Below are 23,667 nucleotides of genomic sequence, written 5' to 3' on the forward strand. Positions count from 1 at the left end.
TCACCACTCTCTCTCTCTCTCTCACACACACACACACCGCTAACTCACCCCTCGCGTTTTGCCCCCGCGCTGCCCTATTGATCTACCACGTGGTTCTGTGAGCGGTGTGTGTATCTCGACACCTTGCTCGCACCAAGACGATTTCTTAAAACAGAAATAATAACCGGCGCAGGTCCAGCGGGGAAGTTCTCCTGCGGCAAAAAAACAACAACACCCTAGCGAAACAAATGGCCAAGAGCCGTTCATTTGCAACAGAGTCCAACCAGCGCGATCCCCGCGCGCGCTTACTTCGGAGTAAAACGTTAGTCTGGCTGGGCTGCAAACCAGACGTTTGGGGAGACGTCAGTTGCGCGCTCGTAGGCAAAGCAAAGCTTTTTTCTTGGCCGTTTTACCCTCGGCTAGCTTTAAGGGTGATGCCCAGGCGAGTGAACATCAAAAGAGTCTCCCACTTTCGCTCTGTCTTCAAAGATTCCGGGTCGACTATTTCCTAGTGCTTTTTTTCCAGTTTGCAGTAAAATCATAATAATAAAATAGCTACTCGGATTTTCTTCTCAAACTTCCTCATTTACCTTAAACTGCCCTTCGAAGGAATAATGTAAATAAGTATGTATCTCCACAGGCCCCAAATAAAAAGATCGAAAGAGAAATGTGTCTCCTTTTGTTTCCGGATCTGCCCGGGTGGCCTTTCGCACATTGCAACGATAGGGGAAAAAAGGTCAGTGGGAGATATAAAACACGTTTGACAAGGGAAGAACAAGGCAGGAGGGCTTTCAGGGGTCGCGGCCAATTTCTGAGCTGGAATCCTCCTTAGATCCAGAGGCCGAGGCCGGAAAGGCGCCCTTCCCTTGGCTCACTTGCCAGGGCGGGCGGGCAGCCAAGAAAGCAAGCTTGGAGTATTTGGGGGGAGGCATCAGGGATCCAGCGCCTTCACCCAGGAATGTTCCCCCTTTCTGATTTCTGTTCAGACTTGCCAGTCTTGTGTGTTTTCCTTTTGAAAATTGAAATAATAACAACAACAATAATACAGTGCATATCTTATTGTTGCTCAAGCTCTTCATATGCCTTGTCTCAACTACCGCTACAACAGCACTGACTTACTACTATTCCCAAAATTTCAGATGGGAGTGTGAGTGGCTTACCAAAGACCACCTATAGGATTCTGGGCAAGGACCACTCTGGAATCTAGGGCTATCCGCGTATACTTGGAAGTAAGCTGACTTTGTTCAACTGACTTGACTTCCAAGTAAGTGTTCCTAAGATCTCAGGCTACTTTGGGGCACAGGGAGTTCCTACTGGGAGCATGCTTTCAATGTGGCTTGCGCAGGAATTCCCAGGGAATTGCGCTCAGGATCCCCGCCTCCCCAGGTTTAAAAAGAAAACAACAATAAGAACAACAACAACACGAGTATTTCCCCCTCTAGGTGTGTCCGGGAGTAAAATATTCCAGAACGACCTTCTTCGTACTCATTGTCCACTATATAAGGTATTGAAATCAGTAGTCTGATCTCTTGGGAGACGTAAAGTGCTGCAGGGAGGGGGAACTTACGGTAGATGCCTTTGAAAAGGATAGGCAGATATAATACAACATGATCTAGAAAAGCGTAAGGAGTCAGGGCAAGAGTCCGTCACTTGCTCCCAAGGACACCCACCCTCCGTGGATATTTCCATTTGTGGATCGCGTGGAAATGCCTTGAAAATGAGTCCTAGGGGGTGCCCCCAGCCCCCACACGCCCTGTCCTTTCTTTTGTTGTCGAGACCAATTGATAAATGGATGGAGAGCAGTAAAATTGAGAAAGGAAGGGAAGAAAGGGAAGCAGAAAGCCCCGTCCAACCGCTTCTTCATGTGTGTTCATTTGCATTAAAGTGCTTGGAACAGCTGTTTTCCTTACAAAACCGGAGAGACTTCTATCTGTTTTCTCGTTGTTATTTGTCCGGCCTCCCAGGGTGAAAAGACTAAAAGATTAATTGTCTTAAGGTAGAGTTAGATGTGGGAAAGGGGTTTTTTTTCCTCCCCTCTCTCCTCCCCCTCGGGAGCTGGGAGTGGAGGTGGGGGTCGGGAAAAGGGGCCTTGTTACAGTTCTAAACCGGGGGGAATCAAAGGTGATTCTCCGGACATGTGTAAAACAAGCGGCGTATTGACACGTGTGTGTGTGTGTGTGTGTGTGTGTGTGTGTGAGAGAGAGAGAGAGAGAGAGAGAGAGAGAGAGAGAGAGAGAGAGAGAATGAATGAATATCGGTAGGCTGCCTTGGATTTGTAGGGAGGAAGATTCTCAGCTCCACGAGGACAATTAATAACTTCAGAAGGGCAGAGAGCCTTTGATGTGCGATTTCAAACCACACCCCGGTCTGCAAAAGCCAGTTTGTTGTTGTTGCTTCTGCTGCTGTTGTTTTTTTTAAAAAAAATATTGCGTAAATAAATAAATAAATAAATAAATAAAATCAAAGAATAAGCTCCAGAAGGGTCAATCTCAGATCCTTAAATTCTTTCCTTAAATTCTGATCCACCTCACAGGATCGCATCCAAGACGGGCTGCGAGACGGCTTTCAAAATTAATAAAAATAAAAATAAAAAAGAATCCTAGAGTGCCAGTTCCCAACACCACCACCGAAACACTGGCAAAAAACGCTGACAAAAACTCAGATAGCCCGTTTGGTGTTTGGCAATTATTATTACTTGTATAGTCTTGCTCAAAGTTAATGTTTCTTTCGGTCGCTGTTGGAGTGGGGGGGCGTTTTGGGGTGGGTTTTTTTTTTCGCGGGATGCTTTTTGTTTTTTGTTCTCTCCCCCCCCCCCAGTTTAAGAGTTGGGGGCAGCAGCTAAACCTTCGACAAAAGGGAAGGGGGGAGCTGCTATTCTTTTACGGGGGGGGAGAGAAGAGTGAAGGGATTAATTAGCAAGTGCCAGTCCACACTTTCGTTTACCTACCAGCTATTGGCAAAGATGTCAAGTCGATTTTATTTGCACACAATGGAAATGATTTATTTTCACTGAAGAAGAAGGGGGGCGGAGGGAGTGGGCTGGCAGATATTTGAGGAGGAGAAGGAGAGAGAGAGAGAGAGAGAGAGAGAGAGAGAGAGAGAGAGAGAGGCGGAGTGGTGGAAAAGTTTGAAAATGCCTTGAACTATTCACTGTCGAGATGGCTAATCAGTATTGAGGCTGGAGGGCAATCGGGCAGCTTTTCAATGCGGTTTTCCTTTCATCTCAAGCTGGATGGAGGCGCTCAATTAAAACCCTATCAGTTTGTAAGTAAATCAACGCCTATCAAAGTTGTCACATCAAACAAAACGATTATTATTGCGGCCCGCCTCCCCTATTAATCTCCTTCTAAAATAATCCGCTTGACAGGTCAGGCTGGTGAGCTGCAAAACCTGGCCAGGATCACCACCACCCAAAAAACAAAATAAGATATGTACCCCAGCCCAACCCGGACTGACTTCTGGTTTTTCCACCCTTCGGGAAAAGACAGTGCAAACCCTTCGATTACAGTGCAAACCCTGCCTCCAATCTTGCTCTCTCCTATCTTAAGTGTCAGATTTTGTAGGCAGTCTTTGAGTAAAAGCTCGAATCACTGTAGACCAGCATCAAACCGGGCCTCTGCATCTCTCTTATTTCCTAGACCTTTTTAAACCGAGAGGGAGAGGGGGAAAGGCGGCTGGTCTCACTGGAGTAGCCAGATGTAACAAACATTCCCTACCTGCTTGTGTTTAACGGCGTTTATTATGCTTATGTCTCGCTTCTTCTCTATCGACCATCAAATATGCCCGCGTTGCTGTGACTTTCACAAATGTTCTATACTCAGTACATGTGGAAATGCATAAATATATTGGCATGGTGGCGGGAGTAGGGGGGGGAGAGGGGGGGAATAAAACTTCAGCATATCTGAGATCCGGAAAGAATGCAATACAGTACTACAGTAAGAGGAGGAAACTCCCCACCGAACGGGAGCGGGGGCGCGCGGGGGGGGGGGACGCGCAGGCAGACACACACGGAGCCACCGCAGCCTGGCCGTGCGTTCAAAAGAGAGCTGGATCACTCCTGCGCCGCCGCCGCCGCCGCCTCTTTCTTTTGCTTTTCTGGTTTTTGAAGCGGCGCGCGTTGATCGCGAAATCATGTGGACAGCCGTCGTGCTAGATATGCAAACTAGTTTCTCTGAGGGACCAAAAAATAAAAAAAAGTGTAAAGGTTTACAGGGGCATTTAAAATGCACGTAGACGCAAAGACCTACAGGATAACATTGCACGACCCCCCTTTTTTATTTTTTAGAGACCTATCAGCTAGATAGTAATCAGTGTGCAAGGTAAATTGCATCCTCGGCTGTGGTCTTTTGAACCGAGCAACTGAGAACCACGTCTTTGGTTCCCCTCTTTCAAGGGCGCGTTCTTCGTTCCTGTCGAAATCTGTTCCAAGGTGGTTTGCTAATCTTCTTTCGCTTTGTTTCCCGCGAGGTGGGGGTGGGGTGGAATCCGAAAGCCCCTTAGTAGCGCCGCTTAACAAAATGAAACTTTTCTGTTTAAAACCCTCTCGACGAGCTGCTTATTCAGCTAATATCCGTCCCTTTTCTTTGGTGGCCTGAGCGCGGGATTGATGCGCCAATGTTTTGGAAACCTTTCACTAATCGGACCCGGCTGTGCGTCTCCCACCCCAACAGCACCCTGTTCCTTTAGGCGCAGGACGTCATTTTGGGGAGATCTTGGGTTGCTACCTAAAAAAAAAAAAGTAGGCACCTTATTGGCAGCAGGAGTAAAGTGAGTTCAGAGCTGTATGTGACGCCTCTCAGTTTGCTAACCCAAGTGGCGTTTAACGTTCGCACCAAAAATATTCCTCGGGAATGCTGATTTGTAATTAAAGCATGCCCAACGCCTGCTCTCAGCCACACAAATGAATAATTTCTGCCCAGAGAGTTGAAGCCAGGGAAGGCAAGGCAAGACTTATCGGTTTCAGGAAGCGTTTGAGCTAATGGCCACATCTCTCCAAAGGAGCACTGTGTATTTTCCGCTCCAAGCCTAAGGGCAGAGTGAGGCAAAAGACGGCTAAACGCATATTTGGTTACAGAGAGGGGAGCATGTCCTACGATTATGCCGCACGCAAGGGAGATGATCTTGCAGATCCACATAAGGCGCACAATCTAGCGGGAATCTCTCCGGCGTAAGCCCTGCGGACATGAACGCGGGCTCCGCAGGGTGACGCGCTCCTTGCCCCGTTCCCGGTCAGGACCGCAGGATGGGATCAGAAGAACTATGCCCTGGGCTGCGTGCCCTGGCCTCATGAATATGTTTGCTATGGAAACTCCGCAGTTCTCCCCGATGTTTGAAACTCGAGAGCCCGACAAGATACTTCCCCTTGGAGAAAAGTTGTTCTAAGGTTAAAATGCTAAATGAGGCATATTACTCAGGGAGCTCTTACACATATGCATACACATACGCACACATAAAAATTATTGCGCGCGTGTGAGGGTCCAAAACAGCTCCTTGATCTTATCTTGCGAAAATAATTTAGACTGGGGAATTTATCCAGTTTTGCAGTCCTCCTCCAAGATGATACATCTACCTGCTTGTCTCCCTCCTCAAACCCCAGATCCCGTGTGCTTTCATCGTGCACCCTAAAAATTAATTCCACCTAAAGTACATTTGTCACTTGGGACTGTACTTTAGTGACGTGCAGAATAATTTACATCCGCGTTCATCAGGACTGTCCCAGGAATGATGGATCATTTTGTTGAGTTGCAGTAAGGGGGGGTGCAATGGAAGGAGAGTGCGGAATGATCTATAATGATGTAATATATACATTAAAAGGGTGTCTGGATGATCAGAGTTTTGCTAAAAATGTAAAAGGGCTTTTTGATTGATAACAGGGGTTGCTGTTTTTCTGCAAGGGCTGTCACGGGCTGACACAATGCTTGAATTATTAGGGCAGAGAAGGGCAACCATAAATTTCCAGCGTCAGGCAAAAACTCTCTTTATTGTCTGTATGATGGATGGGCCTCCGTACTAGACACCAAATACTTCGTATCACCCTTAAATGGGAACACATTTTTCGCGGCCATAATTCATGTTTTTTAAATAGAAAGTTTGAAATGCTTGCCTATATTTCACGGGCCTGACATATTTATGAATCACTCCCTGCATGCAAATATAATTATTTAAAGCACCGAGGCTGACATATGGGTTAGCAATGGACCAAATGCTGTTAGTGGAGTGACTTTCTTTTAATCCTCTAAATTGAATAGCCTGGCTAGGGGAAGAGAGGTGGGGAGCGGGAAGGGGAGAGGACTGGTTACCTGTCAATAAAGTCAAAGGTAAAGTTTTTGCTAATTTTGTCTCGGAGAGAGAATGAGATTCTGGCTTGATTAGGTAGATCTGACAAAAAGGAGACTTCTGAGCCAAGTTACTATTAGGTTAATGAAAGATACACTAATCTTTGTCCCAGTTGCATTGCTTCCTTATATATATAAAAAAGGAAACAAGAACCAAGCTAAGCGTTTGTTGCTTACAGGGTACATATGTTGTCCTGCAAAATGTAGGTTCCTAGTTTCGCCTCAACCTCTTGACCTACCAGGTGGGAAATATACAAAGGACTCTCTTATAAATCGTAGTTAAAACACATCCGCTTTATTTATTTAGGTGCTTTATAAAAACGGGGAAGAAAGAAGAGGGTGAAAAAAGGTATATCGTCTGACGTGCAAGGGACACACATCTCTACTTGCCCACGGTTGCTGCATTATGTGTTTGCAAACCAGTTCAGCGTTTCCCCCTCAATGTTCAGCAGCGTTTCATTTTACGCGCATCTGTTTATTTCCCCTCTGACGCCCGCTTCCCTCACCCCTCCGCTTCAGGCAGATCTGCAGAGATCCAAGAGGGAGATCAGTTGGCCAGTCACATTTTAATAACGTAAAATAAAAAAGATCTGAATCTTGCTGAATAGAAGACCTTGCATAAGGAGCTTTTCGGGAGTCTGAAGAGGGCCAGCGACTCCTCTCCCACCCCGCCACCTGGATTCCCAGCGCAGGCACCCCAACGCAACAAACGGAGCGAACAACCCGAGCGCCGGAGCCACATCCCTTGCTCTGCAAAACACAGACGACAAGCGAGGCCCCAGCAACAAATCGTCCCCTAAGATCCTGCCGCTGCCGCGCCGTCCGTTGACCCGCCACCCCCCACTCCTAGGCACCGATCTGACGTTACCTGCACCTTCCTACCGCGCGTCTGTTTCCAAACACTGCTCTCCAAAGTGAACCAGGAGAATGTATATGCTTTCGTGGACATTCAGTTCTGATTTTTTTTGGAGATGTTGGTGTTGCATTAAAAAATAAAAATGTGGCTGGGAGGGTTTGCAAACGAATGGGAAGGGATTGAGAAGGCACGCGAGAAGCTTAGGACACCCCCCCCCGCCCCACCCCAACACCGCCCCAGCCTTCTCTCCGCGCGGCGCAAAGGGACAACCGTGAAAGCGAAAGGCAAGCGAAGCTGGTCCGGAGAGGGGAGGGGGAGCCGAGAGGCGCAGCCGCCGCAGCAGTTGGCGACACTTCCGCCAAGGGTGGGGTTTCTTAGGGACGCCTTTCCCAGGCCCTAAATTCCGCCGGGTTGCGTTTCTGCCTCCGCCAGAGCAATGGCTGGGAGGCTGCAGCATCAGGAATGGAAATGGGCAGAATAAGGCGTTGCTAGAATGCACTGTAGCGCTTTAGACGAAAGGCGTAGGGTGTGTTTTGGAATAGCCTCCCGCTTCAGAACCATCTCCGGCAACCCTTCCTGCAAGTAGGAAAGGAGTACAGTACTGTGGGCACCACGCCAGGCCTTTGTCCCTCACTGGGGTGCCAACTTCAATAAAATATTTTTTTGGGGGGGGGAGGTAAGCCCCATCCTGCATAATCGATCAGAATATACGGCACATGCACACCATTTCAAAGGCAATGACAAAGACAATGATTTGAGGCCTCATTTTTCCCCGGGACATTTGGCCAGCTGGACTAAGCCGCTTCTGGTGAAACCAGAGCAGTGCACCGCTGTTTACCTTCCTGCCGAAGCGGTACCTATTATCTACTTGCACTGCGTGCTTTCGAACTGCTAGGTTGGCAGGAGCTGGGACCGAACAACAGGAGTTCACCCGCCGGCCATTTGATTGGGAAGCCCAAGCGGCACAGTGGTTTAACCCACAGCGCCACCCACGTCCCTAAACCGTTCATTACATTGTTGCTTTTTTGGGGGGGGGGGTTCTTACCCCTGTAATGTTGCTTGATCAGAGCAAAAAAGTCCACCTAGTTCAGCATCCTGTTCGCCAGGGGCCTCTTGGGAAGCCCTGAAGCAGAGATGTATTCTGGTTCTGGCATAAATGAGATGTATGGGATTGCACTTTTCTCCTTGTTCACTGCTCTGGGCTCCTATAGAAAGGGCAATATAGAAAAATAAAACCAAGAATGCAATAAGGCTAGCACAAAATAGTTGAGCTGTTAACCTGCAATTCAGATCTTGCCTGTGTGCCGTGCATGGAGTAGACCTCATACGAGAACAATAGGTAAAGGGACCCTTGCCCATTAGGTCCAGTCGTGGCCTACTCTGGGGTTGCAGCGCTCGTCTCGCTTTATTGGCTGAGGGAGCCAGCATATAACTTTTGGGTCATGTAGCCAGCATGACTAAGCCGCTTCTGGCGAACCAGAGCAGCGCATGGAAACACCGTTTACCTTCCCGCCGGAGCGGTACCTATTTATCAACTTGCACTTTGACATGCTTTTGAACTGCTAGGTTGGCAGGAGCTGGGACCGAGCAACGGGAGCTCACCTTGTCATGGGGATTCGAACCACCAACCTTCTGATCAGCAAGCCCTAGGCTCTGTGGTTTAACCCACAGCGCCACCCGCGTCCCTATGAGAACAATAATATTAACCTATTTTACAAGGTCATCCTGGTTTCCTGGCAGAGCTTCCTATTTTCACACCACATGTAACGATGCCTCAAAATGACCTGTATCAGGGGTTGGGAACTTTTTTAGGCTGAGGGGAGCCAGAGGCATTATCAGAACAGGTTTGAACCTGGCAAAAACACTCAAGGAGGGTACAAGTCAGAGATGGTGAGGAGCATGGGCTGGGGATGTCCCAAGTGTCAGACAGAGATACATAATCACATTTGGGGCCCAGGCCTGAGGTTCTCCACCCCTGAACTCTGGCCAATACAGACACAGGTTCTACACACCACATTGCCATGGACTGGTTTGGCATAGAGGAATGGTGGGAGGAGAGGAACCCATTGGGGAACTACCAAAGGAAGAAGGCTGAGAGCCCAGGGAGTAGTGGTGGAACAATGATGAGTGTGAAGAGGGAGAAGACTGGGAAGAGAAGATGTCAGAAGCTGAAGAGTTAACGGGGCTTTGGGCTTCCGGAGGCGGCGCGAACGGCAATGGCTGCCCTCTTCTAGTTGTGAAGGGGAGCTCCGCGGAAACGGGTCGTCCACTACGGCGAAGCGGAGACCCGCATCGGAAACCCACAGGCAGCGAAAGCCTGTGGTCGTGGGGACTCGGCAGGCACCAGAAGCGCCCCCCAAAACGGAGAAGAGACCCCGTAAGGGGTTTCGGAGCGTGGAAGGGCTGGCGCGGTGCTGTGAGTCGATCGCTCTTTTCGTGGAGTGAAGCCGCATAGCCGCTGTCGGTGAGCGCTGACCTTTTTTCCTGGGAACATTCGATTCGAAAAGCAGCAACCCGTGAGTAAGAAAAGAAGAAAGAATTGGAGGCTAAATTACTGTTAATTCGGCTAAAAGCGGGAGATGCAACCAGGAAGTCCGTCTCCCGCCTCTGCTTAAGATCTAAAGCAAAGGACTTTGAAGCTTGGAGCCTTTGAAGAGGCGCTAAAAGCAATCAATCTGTGCATTTACTGGAGCTGTTTCTATGGAGATTTAGGACTTAATTGTTTAAGTGATTTACTGTTTAGTATGGACTGTGCTTTACCTCTTCTTTTGGAATTACAACTCTACAGAGAAACCCAGGCAGGCGGACTGCCTGTTTAACAGAACTGTCAGATTGCAAACTTTGACACTTTGTTACTTTGGTTTGCTACAATCTGAGTGTTATTGGAGCTGTTATATTGAATCATCTTTTCTGGCACTTGCTAGAGACATTGTTGTGCTTTTAAGACCAACTCTGCTAACTACAGGAAAACTGAAGGTTCTCTGGAAATTAATGGCTGTTTGGACATTGTTTTAGAAGTATTGGAACTTCAAAATGATTGGAGCTTTAAACAATTGATTTTAACAATTTGGCTTCTTCCCTCAAAATATATTCAAACTCCCTCTAGAGGATTTTGGATTTACAATTGTATGTAACTCTGCTTTCTCTTTCCTTTCCTCCTATTTGGTTGTTTACCCTCTGGGCTGGTGGATTCCCATGGGAACACACTCAGTTTGACCTTGACTAGTAGACAGAATTGGAATGAGTGGCACTGGGAAAACAAGAGCGGCTAAAGCGAAAGCTAAACAAACAACTTTGACTTTAACTTCACAGCCACGTAGATCATCTGTCCCTGCAATTTTGGAAGGGGAAGAAGGAATTGAGCAACCTTTGCTGGAAGATATGGCAGCAGGAGGATCCACCTCAGTACTAGATAAAATCTTTGAAAAACTGGAAGCTTTGGATAAAGAAGCGGATGAGCAAACGGCTAAGATTGACCAAAATACAGCCAGTGTTAATAAACTAACTGAACAAGTTACTTTGAATGCACAATCAATTGGCAAATTATTTGAAGCCACTGCAGAAAACCGAAAATTGGCAGAGAAAGCCAACCAAAAAGCTGAAGAATTAAAGCAGGAGGTAAAACCATTGCATAAGCAAATTGGAGAACAGCAGGCCTATCTGTCTATGATAGAATTACGGGCTCGGGAAAATAATTTGAGATTGAGGTCAATATTAGAACTTGAACAAGGGAATTTAATTGAGTTCCTGACAAAAGAATTTTCCAAGTTTTGGCCTTTGGAGGAAGAAAAGGACTTTAAAATTGTGACTGCTTTTAGACTTGGAAAATTAACAAGGAAAGACAGGCCCAGAGACTGCTTGATTACCTTGAGATCTAAGGAGGAAAGAGACAAAATACTAGGCCTACATTACGAAAAGTCACTTGAAATTTTGGATAGAAGAGCAGAGATCTATAAAGATATCCCAAAACAACTTTTGGACCTTAGATCCACCTACACTGAGTTAGTAAGACTGCTGAGGAGCAACTCAATGTCTTTAGGTGGGAATTTCCCCAAGGATTATCTTTTACATTCAAAGGGAAGAAGGTGAAAATGAAAACAGCCGAGGATAAAGAAAAATTATTGAGTGCCTACGGAGAGGACCTTCAGAAAGGGATTGAAAGACCTTTAGGGTCTGGACCATCGCCTGCACCTACACCTACACCTACACCTTTGGGGTCTGAAGATCAGGAGAAAAAGACACCACCAGCAGAGGAATAACAGATTTGTCCAGGATGTCTCTGCAACTTCTGAGTTGGAACATCAATGGCGCCAATTCCCCGGAAAAAAGGAGAAGAATATTTCATGTATTGAAAAAAGAACAATTGGACATTATTTGCTTGCAAGAAACACATGTGACTAGGCTCCACAGAAAAGTGTTAATAAACAAAAGATTAGGCCAAGAATTTATCTCTTCGGACCGAGTTAAGAAAAGAGGAGTGGTGATATATGCAAAGGAGAGCCTGTCACCAAAATTTTTATTTAAAGATGAGCAAGGAAGAATTCTGGCAATTGAGATACAAAACCAAGGAGAAAAGTTTTTGATATTAGGAATCTATGCACCAAATGAGGGGAAATAGGAATTTTATAAGAAGCTGCATGAGATAATGCTGGACTATCTGAACTATGACAACATCATTATGATGGGAGATATGAATGGGGTGGCATCAACCAACATGGATAAGTCATATAGCCAAAGCATGACAAAAGATGGCAGACTACCTAAAACATTTTTTGAACTGACTGACAATATGGACTTGATTGATATTTGGAGGACAAAGAACCCCCTGGGAAGAGAAGGAACATTCTTTTCTGAAGCCCAACTGACATGGACAAGAATCGACCAAATATGGATAACTAGGGGTCTGGCACCCAAGACAAGAAAAGTGGAAATCTGCCCAAAGACCTGCTCCGACCATAATGCCGTAAAGATGGATATGAGACTAACTCCAACCGGCTCCTTCAGATGGAAGATGAATGACAATTTGTTTAGAGATCAGGAGATTACTAAAAAGGCCCAAAAAGCTTTGAAGGACTATTTTGAGATAAACTTGAACACTACGGTGGAAAAAAGAATCATCTGGGACGCAAGTAAAGCGGTTATGAGGGGGTTTCTGATACAACAGAACACCATGAAGAAAAGAGCACAGAATGAGAAAAAAGACAAGATCTTGGAGAAAATTAAAGAATGTGAGAAGAAGTTAAGATTGAGACCGAAGTCAAAGGAGATTTTGAGAGAAATTAAACTTTATCAAGCACAATATTCTAAATTGATAAATCAGGAAGTGGAGTGGAAAGTTAAGCTAATGAAACAAAGATCATTTGAATCGGCAAACAAATGTGGAAAACTGTTAGCATGGCAGTTGAAAAAGAGACAAAAACTAAATACGGTCACAAATCTAGAGATTGAAGGAAGAAATATTCAGAATCCAGTGGAGATCAGAAAGTGTTTCCAGAGATATTTCAAACAACTATACACTCAAGGGCCGCAAAATGAGGTTGAGATAGAACAATTTTTGATAAAGAATGGTCTACCAAAGCTGTCTCAGGAAAATAGAACAATCCTGAATTATAAAATAACACAACAAGAGATTGAAGAAGCCATTCAGAATATGCAACTGGGCAAGTCTCTAGGGCCAGATGGGCTTACCTCCAAATATTATAAGACATTGAAAGACTACCTGATACATCCATTAATGGAGGTTTGCAATGAAATTATGGAGGGGAAGAAGGCACCGGAGTCGTGGAAAGAAGCTTTCATCACATTGATACCTAAACTAGAAACTGAAAAGACACAACTCAAGAACTACCGCCCCATCTCCCTCCTAAATGTGGATTATAAAATATTTGCAGACATTTTAGCAAGCAGGTTTAAAAAAGTTTTAAATGAGGTAATTCATAAGGACCAGGCAGGCTTTCTCCCAGGTAGACATTTGTTTGCTAACACAAGGAACATTATTGACATTTTGAAACTTTTGCAAACAAATATTAATACAAAAGCAGTGTTAATATTTATAGATGTGGAGAAGGCCTTTGATAATATTTCATGGAAGTTTATGAAGAAAAACCTGGAAGGGATGGGAGTGGGACGGGGATTTGAGAATGGGATAGATGCAATTTATTCAGAACAAAAGGCTAAATTGATAGTGAACAATGTGGTGACGGAAGAGTTCAAAATTGAAAAAGGAACACGGCAAGGTTGCCCTATCTCTCCTTTGTTATTCATTTCGGTCCTGGAGGTGCTCTTGAACATGATTAGAGGGGACCGGTCGGTGGAAGGAATTCAGGTCGGAGCGAAACAGTATAAACTCAAAGCTTTTGCAGATGACCTGGTTTTGACCCTACAGGAGCCAGAATCTAGTACGAAAAGGGTATTACAATTGATTCAGGAGTTTGGTCGGGTGGCGGGATTTAAACTTAACAAGCAGAAAACTAAGGTATTGGGGAAAAAATTGACACCTTCAGAATCAGAAAGGTTTCAGAAAGAGACAGAGTTAAACGTGGTTAAAAAAGTAAGATACCTAGGGGTAAACATAACAGTGTTGGTCAGAAATTAAAAGGGATTTAGAAGGTTGGTCAAGATTGAAACTTTCCTTGTCGGGCCGAATTGCTGCTATAAAGATGAATGTATTGCCAAAAATGCTGTTTTTGTTCCAGACTTTACAGATTGTGGATAAAATGGAGTGTTTTGGGAGGTGGCAAAGAGACATTTCTAAATTTGTCTGGCAGGGCAAAAAGCCCAGAATTAAGTTTAAGATATTAACTGATGCTAAAGAAAGAGGGGGCTTTGCCCTGCCAGACTTAAAGTTGTACTATGAATCAGCAGCTTTCTGCTGGTTGAAAGATTGGCTGCTTCTTGAAAACACTGATGTTTTGGATTTGGAAGGTTTTAACAATGCTTATGGATGGCATGCATATTTGTGGTATGACAAGGTTAAAAGTCACAAGGTTTTCAAGAACCATATTGTCAGGAAAGCAGTGTTTAATGTCTGGATAAAATATAAAGACTTATTGGAAAACAAGACCCCAAGGTGGTTATCACCAATGGAAGCTAAGGCCCGGAAAAGACTCAATATGGAGGCCAAATGGCCGAAATATTGGGAAATATTAGAAAAAGATGGAGATAATTGGAGGCTGCAGAGTTTGGAGAAACTAAAAGATAAAGTGCGAGATTGGTTACATTATGCTCAGATCAAAGAGGTTTTTAAGTTGGATAAAAAGATAGGATTCCAGGTGGAAAAATCGAAGTTGGAAACGGAATTGCTAGAACCGAAGACTAAGGTACCTTCAAGAATGTATAATTTGCTGTTAAAATGGAATACACAAGATGAAACGGTCAAATCGGCTATGATAAAATGGGCACAGGACATTGGGTACAATATCATGTTTGCTGACTGGGAAAGGTTATGGACCACCGGTTTGAAATTCACGGCATGTAATGCCTTGAAAGAAAATATTATGAAAATGATATATAGGTGGTACATGACCCCAGTCAAGCTTGCAAAAATATACCATTTGTCTGATAATAAATGTTGGAAATGTAAAGAAACTGAAGGAACGTTCTTTCACCTCTGGTGGACCTGCCCTAGAGTTAAGGCTTTCTGGGAAATGATATATAATGAGTTGAAAAAGGTATTTAAGTATACCTTCCCTAAGAAACCAGAGGCCTTTCTTTTAGGCATCGTCGGCCAGAGGGTGTTAAAGAAGGACCAAACATTTTTTATGTATGCAACAACAGCAGCAAGGATACTTGTCGCCAAGCACTGGAAAACCCAAGATTTGCCCACACTGGAAGAATGGCAGATGCAACTGATAGACTATATGGAGCTAGCAGAAATGACTGGCAGAATCCGAGACCTGGGAGAAGAGGATGTGGAGGAGGACTGGAAGAAATTTAAGGACTATTTACAAAAATATTGTAAATTGTATGAGTGCTAAGAAAGATGCAAGATTATAAATAATATGGCACCATTAAATTAGTCGAAAGGAATATGAAGATAAGTGAAAATATAAGAAAAGTTAGATTTTGGATAAATATTATGTTAAAATTAAGCTTTTAAGGTTTGGGTAAAATTATCTAAAATTAGGGACACAATATTGGAAAATTATAAAATAAGAATTGAAACACGGTGATAAATTGCTGGGTAAAGTTTGATAAACTTGGAACGCAGGAACGAGAGACGCGAGGAAGTCCAATGAAGCAAAGAAAATATGGCTATTGTAAAGTTATATGTTATTTTGTTTGTTTTTTCTATTGTATTAAGAAAATCTTTAATAAATATCTTATATAAAAAAAAAATGAAGAGTTAACGGGGCTTTGTGAGCAGGGAGAGTCTGTGCCAGAGAGAAGTTGAGAATCAGAGGCAGAAGCTGATGCAGGAGATGAGGGAGGCCAAGACGTAGAGATGAGTCAGGTGGGTGAAGAGTCACAGGTGTCTTCCCCTCCTGCTGTGACAAGCTCTCCTCCCTCCTTGTCTCCCAGAACCAGAAGAGGGATGAAATGGGCAGAGCAGCAGCAGGCTGCATGCAGGCACAGTCTCTGATTGCTTGGAAAAAGTCCTGGAGAGGAGGGGATTTTCAGTCTCGGCAACTGATTCATGGGGTAAGACCCACCAGAGATGAGCTGCTGTGCTCATTAGGCCTAATACTCAGCCAAGTCTGTGAAGATTGTGTTTTTGCTAATAACTTTGAACAGTGTGATTTACTGCTGGCTCGCTCTTTGACACGCATCAAGATTATTATAAATAATTAAAATGAGATTGTGTACTTCCTAGGCATGTCAGAGTCACAAACCCCTTTGATTTACACATCTAAATGCATTTAATCTTATTGTGTATATTGGTCTTTGAATCTGAATTTTGTTATGTCTACTTCTTTTTAAAATCTGTTGATTTTTTTGATTAAGCAGTATATAAATCTCGTTAAGTAAAAACAAATAAAAAGGGACCGCTTGCAAAAACTTCAAACTGAAACAGAGTGAATATTGTGAAACAGCTTGTGGGCTGCAGTGAGGTGAGAAGAAGCAACTGAAGCATATAAGCAAGTGAGCCTTTGCAACTCCATTAGTGGGAAATAAGAAAGATAAATCTGTAAATGATGACAAGATGGCAGGATTGCTTTTAACCTGAGTTGTTGGAAGAATGTCTGAAAGCAATTTTCATTAACATGAAAGATAAGACAATAGCTGATGAGCATGTTGCTTTTATTATTCAGCAAGGATAACCAACTGGCACCGTGTGGTCACTGGAGCAATATTCTCCGGCCCATAATTATACTTTATCTGGCTATAACTATATTTGGATCAAGGTGTGGTAAATAATCACTGTAAGGAAAGTGGGGGAGTTTTCAGTGGTAAGCGATAGATGTCCTACGCAAACAATAGATTTCTCTTTAAATTGTATGTGCAATTCTGACTTATTGAGGGTGGGGGCTTGGAACACAACTTTAGTTATTCTGTCCTCTAAGGCTCGTTTTGAAGCTTGTCCAGTCCCCTGCCTTGAAATGAGGTTTTGATTCAAAATGGGATAATCTGGTGCTATTATCTGATAACATCTCTCTCTCTGCTGTTGCCAAAACCATCCCATCCCATTCACTTCCCTTTTCCTTCGAAACTTACCAGACAGCAGCAGAAACAGCTGTGCAGATGTTAGGCTGTGGTCTCCTACCTGGTTCCTGGGATTCTTTCAAGAATGCTAGATGAGATTAATGTTGGTCTGATGCTGGAAGGCACTTCTCATTTTTTGTACATGCTCAAGTACATGTTGTTGTTTAGTCATGTCCGACTCTTTGTGACCCCATGGACCAGAGCACTCCAGGCACTCTTGTCTTCCACTGCCTCCCGCAGTTTGGTCAAACTCATGCTGGTAGCTTCGAGAACACTGCCTAACCATCTCGTCCTCTGTCATCCCCTTCTCCTTGTGCCTTCCATCTTTCCCAACATCAGGGTCTTTTCCAGGGAGTCTTCTCTTCTCATGAGGTGGCCAAAGTACTGGAGCCTCAGCTTCAGGATCTGCTCAAGTACATACTGGAGTACATAACACAGATAAGATATAGATGAGATCCTGAGTATACATGCTTGTTTTGTAACTTTAAAGCATGTGGAGAGAGAAGGGCGGTTAAGCCTTCAAAGCAGCTTTCAGTGACACCAGATGCACAGTGTAAATGTTCTCATGGATGCAGCTGCCCACTAGGCAATGGATTAACTCTGCCCATTGTATTTCATACAGGTGGCTGTCTGCAGTGCCAGGTTTCAGTCATTCCTCACCCAATGCCAAATAGATTAAGGCAGCCAAAGGCTAAAATCTCTTTTCCCCCCAAATTTTTTTTTATTGGTTTTCACAACATTATAAACAAACAAACAAACAAACAAACAAACAAACACATAAGACAAACAAACATAAATCATAGCCTTATTGAAAATTACACTTATTAACATTAAGTGACTTCCTCGCTTCCCCTTGGTTGAATTTCATTGCATATCCTTTAAATGGTTTTCCAAATCAAAGGCTAAAATCTCAGTGTTTTGCTCTGAGGGGGGCAATGCATGTTGTTTATTAACTCCCCCCCGCCATCTTTAGGTGTGCTGTGCAGTTGTTGGGGCCATTTTTACAGCCAATGTTTCTCAGTTCACCTACAATGAGCAATTAACATGGGAAGCAGCTTTCAGAGGATTGCTTCCCAAACATCTGATAGCTGAGACATATTTTTTTCTGAATTAAAACCGTAGGCAGCTTTACTCTTATGCCTGCAACACTATTAATTTATCTACCCTAAATAGAACGCCACCCCTTCTAAGTTTCTGCATGAGTCAACATTCTGGCTCATACAGAGATACAATGGTGAGTCTCCTCAGTGGGCACTTCATTGTCTCTCTGTGAGGAATTACTTAATTATCAAATTACATGTGGCATAGAGACCACTCTGCTACTTGCAGTGTCTGAATGGAACAAGCTACGTCAGAGATGTAACTTAATGCAGAGATATCTACCTCCAGAGAAGGCTGCTGTTGTATCTTGGGCCATTCAAGAGCTTTAATTCATGTACAGTATTACCTTTAATTTTCTAGTTCCTTCGGGGACTTAAAATGATAAAAACTCCTCCTCTCTCATTTTTTAAAGGAAAAATTTCAGGAGATCTGATGTACTATCTTGAGATAGCTATTCTCCTTACATGACAGATGACTAAAGATTTGTAAATGTAAACTTAAGGTTGGCTGCCATTGCTATTTCGTGTAAATGGATTTGAATAAGTAGAAAAATGTATAAATACTCAATGCATTGAACAAGTCCTTTCTTAGAATGAGAAATAGCTTTATGTAGTTTTTGCAAGCAACCAGGGTTGCTCTCTCTGATTAATATTTCTTCTAGGAAAAGGGTGGTAGTTTGAAACACTGACAAATACATTTACAAATGATTTTCATCTTAATCTATACCACTTTACATAAGCTGATTGAGTGTCTAAATTAAAAGCTTTTATTCATCATGTGAAAATGTAAAGCTATCTCTTTTAGAGACATAATAAAGCATCAGGTTTTTAGACCAAACGTTTATTCACTTCTATTTTTCTTCTTTTTTTGGAATGTTAACTCAACTTGTGCTCTTGCTATCAAGCCCCTGCTCAGGTTTTTAAAATGGAGTCCGCATCATGTATTGCATCTGTCAGGAAACTGTCAAGTTTTATCCTTTATGCTGCATTTAGTATGAATTTATTATTGTGATTGTGATTAAAAACCATAGTGGGACAGCTATCTGGCCATATGCCCATTACCTACTCCTTATTAATTTCAAGCTAGGAAACAGACACGACAGCCACCCAGCCAGATTCCTTCTTTGCTTGGGAGTCAGGTGATCCAGGAGAGCCAATAGCACACCACTTCCTGCTTCAAGGCCAGCTGTACTCTCTCAGGCTGCCCATCTATACAGTTGGTACTGAATTGAATAGTATCCAAACTGCAGGATCCTAGTATTGCCAGTACTAGCAATAGCAATAGAAAAACACAACAAGTCACACACTGTTGACGTCTTAGTATTGGTACATCTGGTTTAAACTTGAAGTGGTTTTCCACTCCAGCTTCCAATGGAATCTGAAAGAACAGGGATTGTTTGTGACTTGATTTTTACTACAAGTTCTGTGTCACTCTAACCCAGAGGTCGGCAGGGTTTACCTCGTCTGGGCCGGTTCACTCCAGCAGAGATCCCTCCATGAGCCAGATCACATTCACGTGTGATCACACGCGGCTGCGATTTTCGGCATCTGAGCACGCACAGATGCAATTTCTGGCACCGCGGAAGCGAGTCCCCGTGCCGCACTGCACCGGTTTAGCACAGCGTGTGGAGACTCGCCAAGTGGGCGGCTTGGTTCAGGGGCGGTTCGTGAGCCAGTTAAATGATCCCCGTGGGCTGCTTGTGGCCCAGGGGCCTTAGGTTGCCTATCCCTGCTCGTAACACTTAAAAAAAAAAATCTTCATGGTGCCAACAGAGTGACCTGCTCCTCTCCTAACCCCTCTGCTGATACGCCCCCCAACTTCTGCTTCTTGGTCTGTTCCCTGCACCGTCCAGCCAGCTGTGTCTTGCCGTGGAGTAAATTAAATGTTGGTTCTCACATGAATTCTTCACTTGCAGCCCATTCCTAAGGTATCAAGCCTTTAACCTGTTTGTTGGTGTTTGCACCCTGCTAGCTCCTCCTGGTGATCACCCCATTTGGATTGGTTCCTTTGACCAGCATAACATGGGTTCTGAGCCTGGCTTTGACCAAGAGTCGAAGGAGGTTTCGAAGCCAATCTAGTGAGCTAAGTCTTTGTCTGGCCTAAGTAATACCTGCAGCCTCATTTTGTGCCGCTGCAGATAATGCCAATGACAGAATGGTCTGGAAGCAAAGAATATGTTGAAAATTCCCAGGGAAGGTCCTTTAGAAGCAGTATAATTTTAAAAACTCCTTTGTGTATTTTAAACGAAGCAGTATTACAATAATAAACCAATCATTAAGTGGGGGAAGTACCACTTTATATGTAGGGGCCCATTTGTTTGTGATCTCTCATTTGTAGATAATTTTTTTTAGCAAAACCACAGGGGATAAAGTTTGGGAAGAAGTGAAGCAGAAGACATTAAGGGGAAAAAAGGGAATATTTTCTGCACTAAGGCAGAAAAAAGAGAAACAATAATAACCATTTCCCTGCAGATACAGCTTTTTCCTTTCTTTGCTTTTTTTTACAATTTCAGGATAAGGGTTCATAAGGTGCCAATGTTTACTTGTAATATTGAACACAAAATCGAATTTCTAAAATCTAAGAGTTTTCTGAGTTTCCTTTTTTATTTTTGACCTTTTTTCTGCATGGTATGCCCCCAATTCAGCTTTCTGTGTGCAGCTCCCTTGCACTACAGCAGGTGTGAGGAACCTTTGCGCTGAACTATAAGTCCCATAATCCCTGGCCGTTGGCCATGCTTGCTGGGACTAATTGGAGTTGTAGTTCAACAACATTTGGAGAGCCAAAGGATTCCCACCTTTGTGTGACGGGGACCAAGGAAAGGATGCACTCTGTGTTGAACTGGCTTTCTCCTCCAGATAGTCATCTCTTTGGTGTGGGGCAGGGGATATGTAAAGAGACCACTTGCTCTGCTGGATTCCAAACCAATTCAAATATTGTGCAACTATGATTGTTTTCTTTTGAGTACATCTACAGCAGGGATTAGGATGCGGGTGGTGCTGTGGGTTAAACCACAGAGCCTAGGACTTGCCGATCAGAAGGTCGGCGGTTCGAATCCCCGTGACGGGGTGAGCTCCCGTTGCTCGGTCCCTGCTCCTGCCAACCTAGCAGTTCGAAAGCACGTCAAAGTGCAAGTAGATAAAAAGGTACCGCTCCGGCGGGAAAATAAACGGCGTTTCCATGCGCTGCTCTGGTTCGCCAGAAGCGGCTTAGTCATGCTGGCCAATGGCCTGGAAGCTGTACGCTGGCTCCTTCGGCCAATAAAGCGAGATGAGCGCCGCAACCCCAGAGTCGGCCACGACTGGACCTAATGGTCAGGGGTCCCTTTACCCTTTACCTTTACAGCAGGGATTGGGAACTTCTGGCCTTCCATATTGATGGACTCCAGCTCCCATCATCCACCATGCTGGCTTAGGCTGATGGGAGTTGGAGTCCAACAACTTTTGGAGGGTCACTGGTCTTGATCCCTGATCAACACTATAATTTTTAATGGGTTTTATGCTGGTTTAACTGTAACATAAAGACATTTGGGGGGAAATGCAGCCTTGTAAGTGGATTAGGGATTTCTTGTTAAAAATCCTTAGCTCTCACATAGTGTTACAATTCTGTAAGGCCCTGGGGACTCTCTCACAGTAGGACCCTTGTACGTTTTACACCATCATGGTAGCTTGGCGGAAAAGGGAGGGCCTACTTTCTACTACACTATTGCTGCTGATGGGTGGTATTGCAGCTACCAGCAGAGATCATATGCTAAAAAGGGGCCAAAAGGATGTCACCTTGTCCTATAAAACTGCTTCTAGCCTGGCTCATTAGTCTGAGCTGAAGACTGAGTTCTCTGCCTGCTTGCTTCTCAGCATGCCTCCAGACTTCTACCTTTGACAAGTTCCTAGGAATCCACGGCAGCCATGGCACTGAAAGCTTCTTCTTCTCATTAGGCATTGCATATTTGAAGACCAAAGTACAAAATACCCATCAATTGTGAAGGGTGAATGAAAAACAACAACCCCGAAACACTCATAGTAGCGTCAGTGACTTTGCTTATTATAAGACATTGTACAGTAACAACATAGGGTTAAAATACATGGCTGGTGTTGTAAATTAGGCTTTAATACATTCAAGAGTAAGCTTTTGAGCCTTGTCGATAGTCTCTTCCTCAATGAAACATGAAATAGTGCCCCTGGCACTCACTTAATGAGGCAGCAGGATGATCAAGCTAGCACAAGCAACAGAAGTATAAAACAGGGAGAGGGAACCTGTGGCCCTCAGTTGTTGTTGGACTACAATTCCCATCAACTGTGCCTGACCACTGGCCATCTGGCTAGGGCTGCTGAGAGTTACAGTTCAGCATCTGGAGGACCAGGTGCTCTCCATCCTTTCTTTTATATTGTAAAAGGAACCACCAAGCCTACAATCCTAACCCCGCTTACCAAGAACTAAGCCCCCTTGAATTCAATAAGATTTTCTTCTGAGTTAGACATGGTTTAGGATGTGCTGTAAAAGTGTGTTTGCTTTTTAACCTTACTCTTTGTTTCTTACCGATTCCCATTTTTTTTTACAGTTTCATTTTTATATGTATCTACAGTGGTGAAGTTAGATATGAAAAGAAAAGAGAAGTTCTTTGGATTTCGAAGGTGAGAAAAAAAATCACTAGCTACCTAATGGTAATCCGTCATGATTGCCAGTATAGTTTTGAAATTTGATAGCACTGTCAGGAAGCAGTTTTGACGAGAGAAGTAGTGGGTGTTGTTAACTGATTATCTGCTGGCAAGAACCTCAGGCCCTTCCATGGTAGAACCCTCTCCAAGTCTGGGTTTCTCTCAGAGGTGTGCCCTGATGTTACACAGCAAAGATGTTGACCACACTTCTATGGTGACTGCAAATGAATCAGCTTTCCTCCACCACACTTCACTATTCGCCAGCTGTATTTGGTTAGCTATTTCAGATACATAAGTTAACCGACACTAGAGGGATTGTAACAAGCGATAACAGCTTCCTGGTCTAACAAAAAATGCTCCCTTGGCCCCAGAGTCACTTCCTCAGTTACTTGATCTTTGCCTGTTACTCAGAAACCGTTTCATTACCAGAAACCATTTAATTTCGCCGTCTGAGAGTGTGGCAGAAAGCACCAGTTGCAAAGGGCAGGAGAAGACAAATGAGATATATCTCCATGACAGCAATGAGTGAAGCATTATTAAGAACAGGGATTCAGTCCCAGAATAAACACAGGTGAAGTGAGACATGTGTAGTGAGAGGTTTGCAAAATTATGCATACCTGGAGAACGTGGATAGAAGTATGTAAAAGATAACTACAATGTGGCGTCCATCTCCTTTGAACACCGAGACAACACATTTTCAAAACTGGTCTTCAAAAAAGCCAAGCAATTAGCAAGGCCTGTTAAACACTGATATTTACTTGTATTACATTTCTTATAAATTAAAACACTTTACCCATAGAATATTTCAATAAAAACTAACAGAATCGGGAAAACGTTAAAGTTGTTGCGAAGTGAAATGCAATAGGGAACAGGGTTCAGAATTAACCGGGGTCATCATGATGGTGATCTAACAGTCTAACAGTTCAACTTCTTGGTTACAAAAAAAGTCTTAGAATGGCAACATCACATACCGTATTCTTGCTGTCTAAGCCCATACTATGACAGCAGATGGAAAAGTGCTGTGCTCAGTGGTAAAACACATGCTGCACATTCAGAAAACCCCGGGTTCAAGGCCTGATATTTCCAGTCAGAGGATCTTGGG

At 43.9% G+C, this 23,667-nt stretch overlaps 2 long non-coding RNA genes across 3 annotated transcripts; one reads left to right on the plus strand and one right to left on the minus strand.

Annotated features, from left to right (window-relative positions):
* Positions 1 to 6,579: 6,579 nt before the first annotated feature.
* LOC310844393 lies at positions 6,580 to 23,667 on the minus strand. 2 transcript variants are annotated; one of them, XR_014564074.1, is made up of 4 exons: positions 23,537 to 23,667; positions 16,825 to 16,957; positions 8,253 to 8,375; positions 6,580 to 7,746 (listed from the first exon to the last, which is right to left on the minus strand). It is a non-coding gene; the product is annotated as an uncharacterized lncRNA (long non-coding RNA). The 2 variants fall into 2 exon arrangements; XR_014564075.1 differs by having other exon boundaries at positions 8,216 to 8,375.
* Positions 16,858 to 18,753, plus strand: LOC310844425. Its single transcript, XR_014564114.1, has 3 exons — positions 16,858 to 16,968; positions 17,239 to 17,502; positions 17,714 to 18,753. It is a non-coding gene; the product is annotated as an uncharacterized lncRNA (long non-coding RNA).

Source organism: Podarcis gaigeae (assembly GCF_964106915.1).
Source record: "Podarcis gaigeae genome assembly, chromosome: 5".
Taxonomy (NCBI): Eukaryota; Metazoa; Chordata; class Lepidosauria; order Squamata; family Lacertidae; genus Podarcis; species Podarcis gaigeae.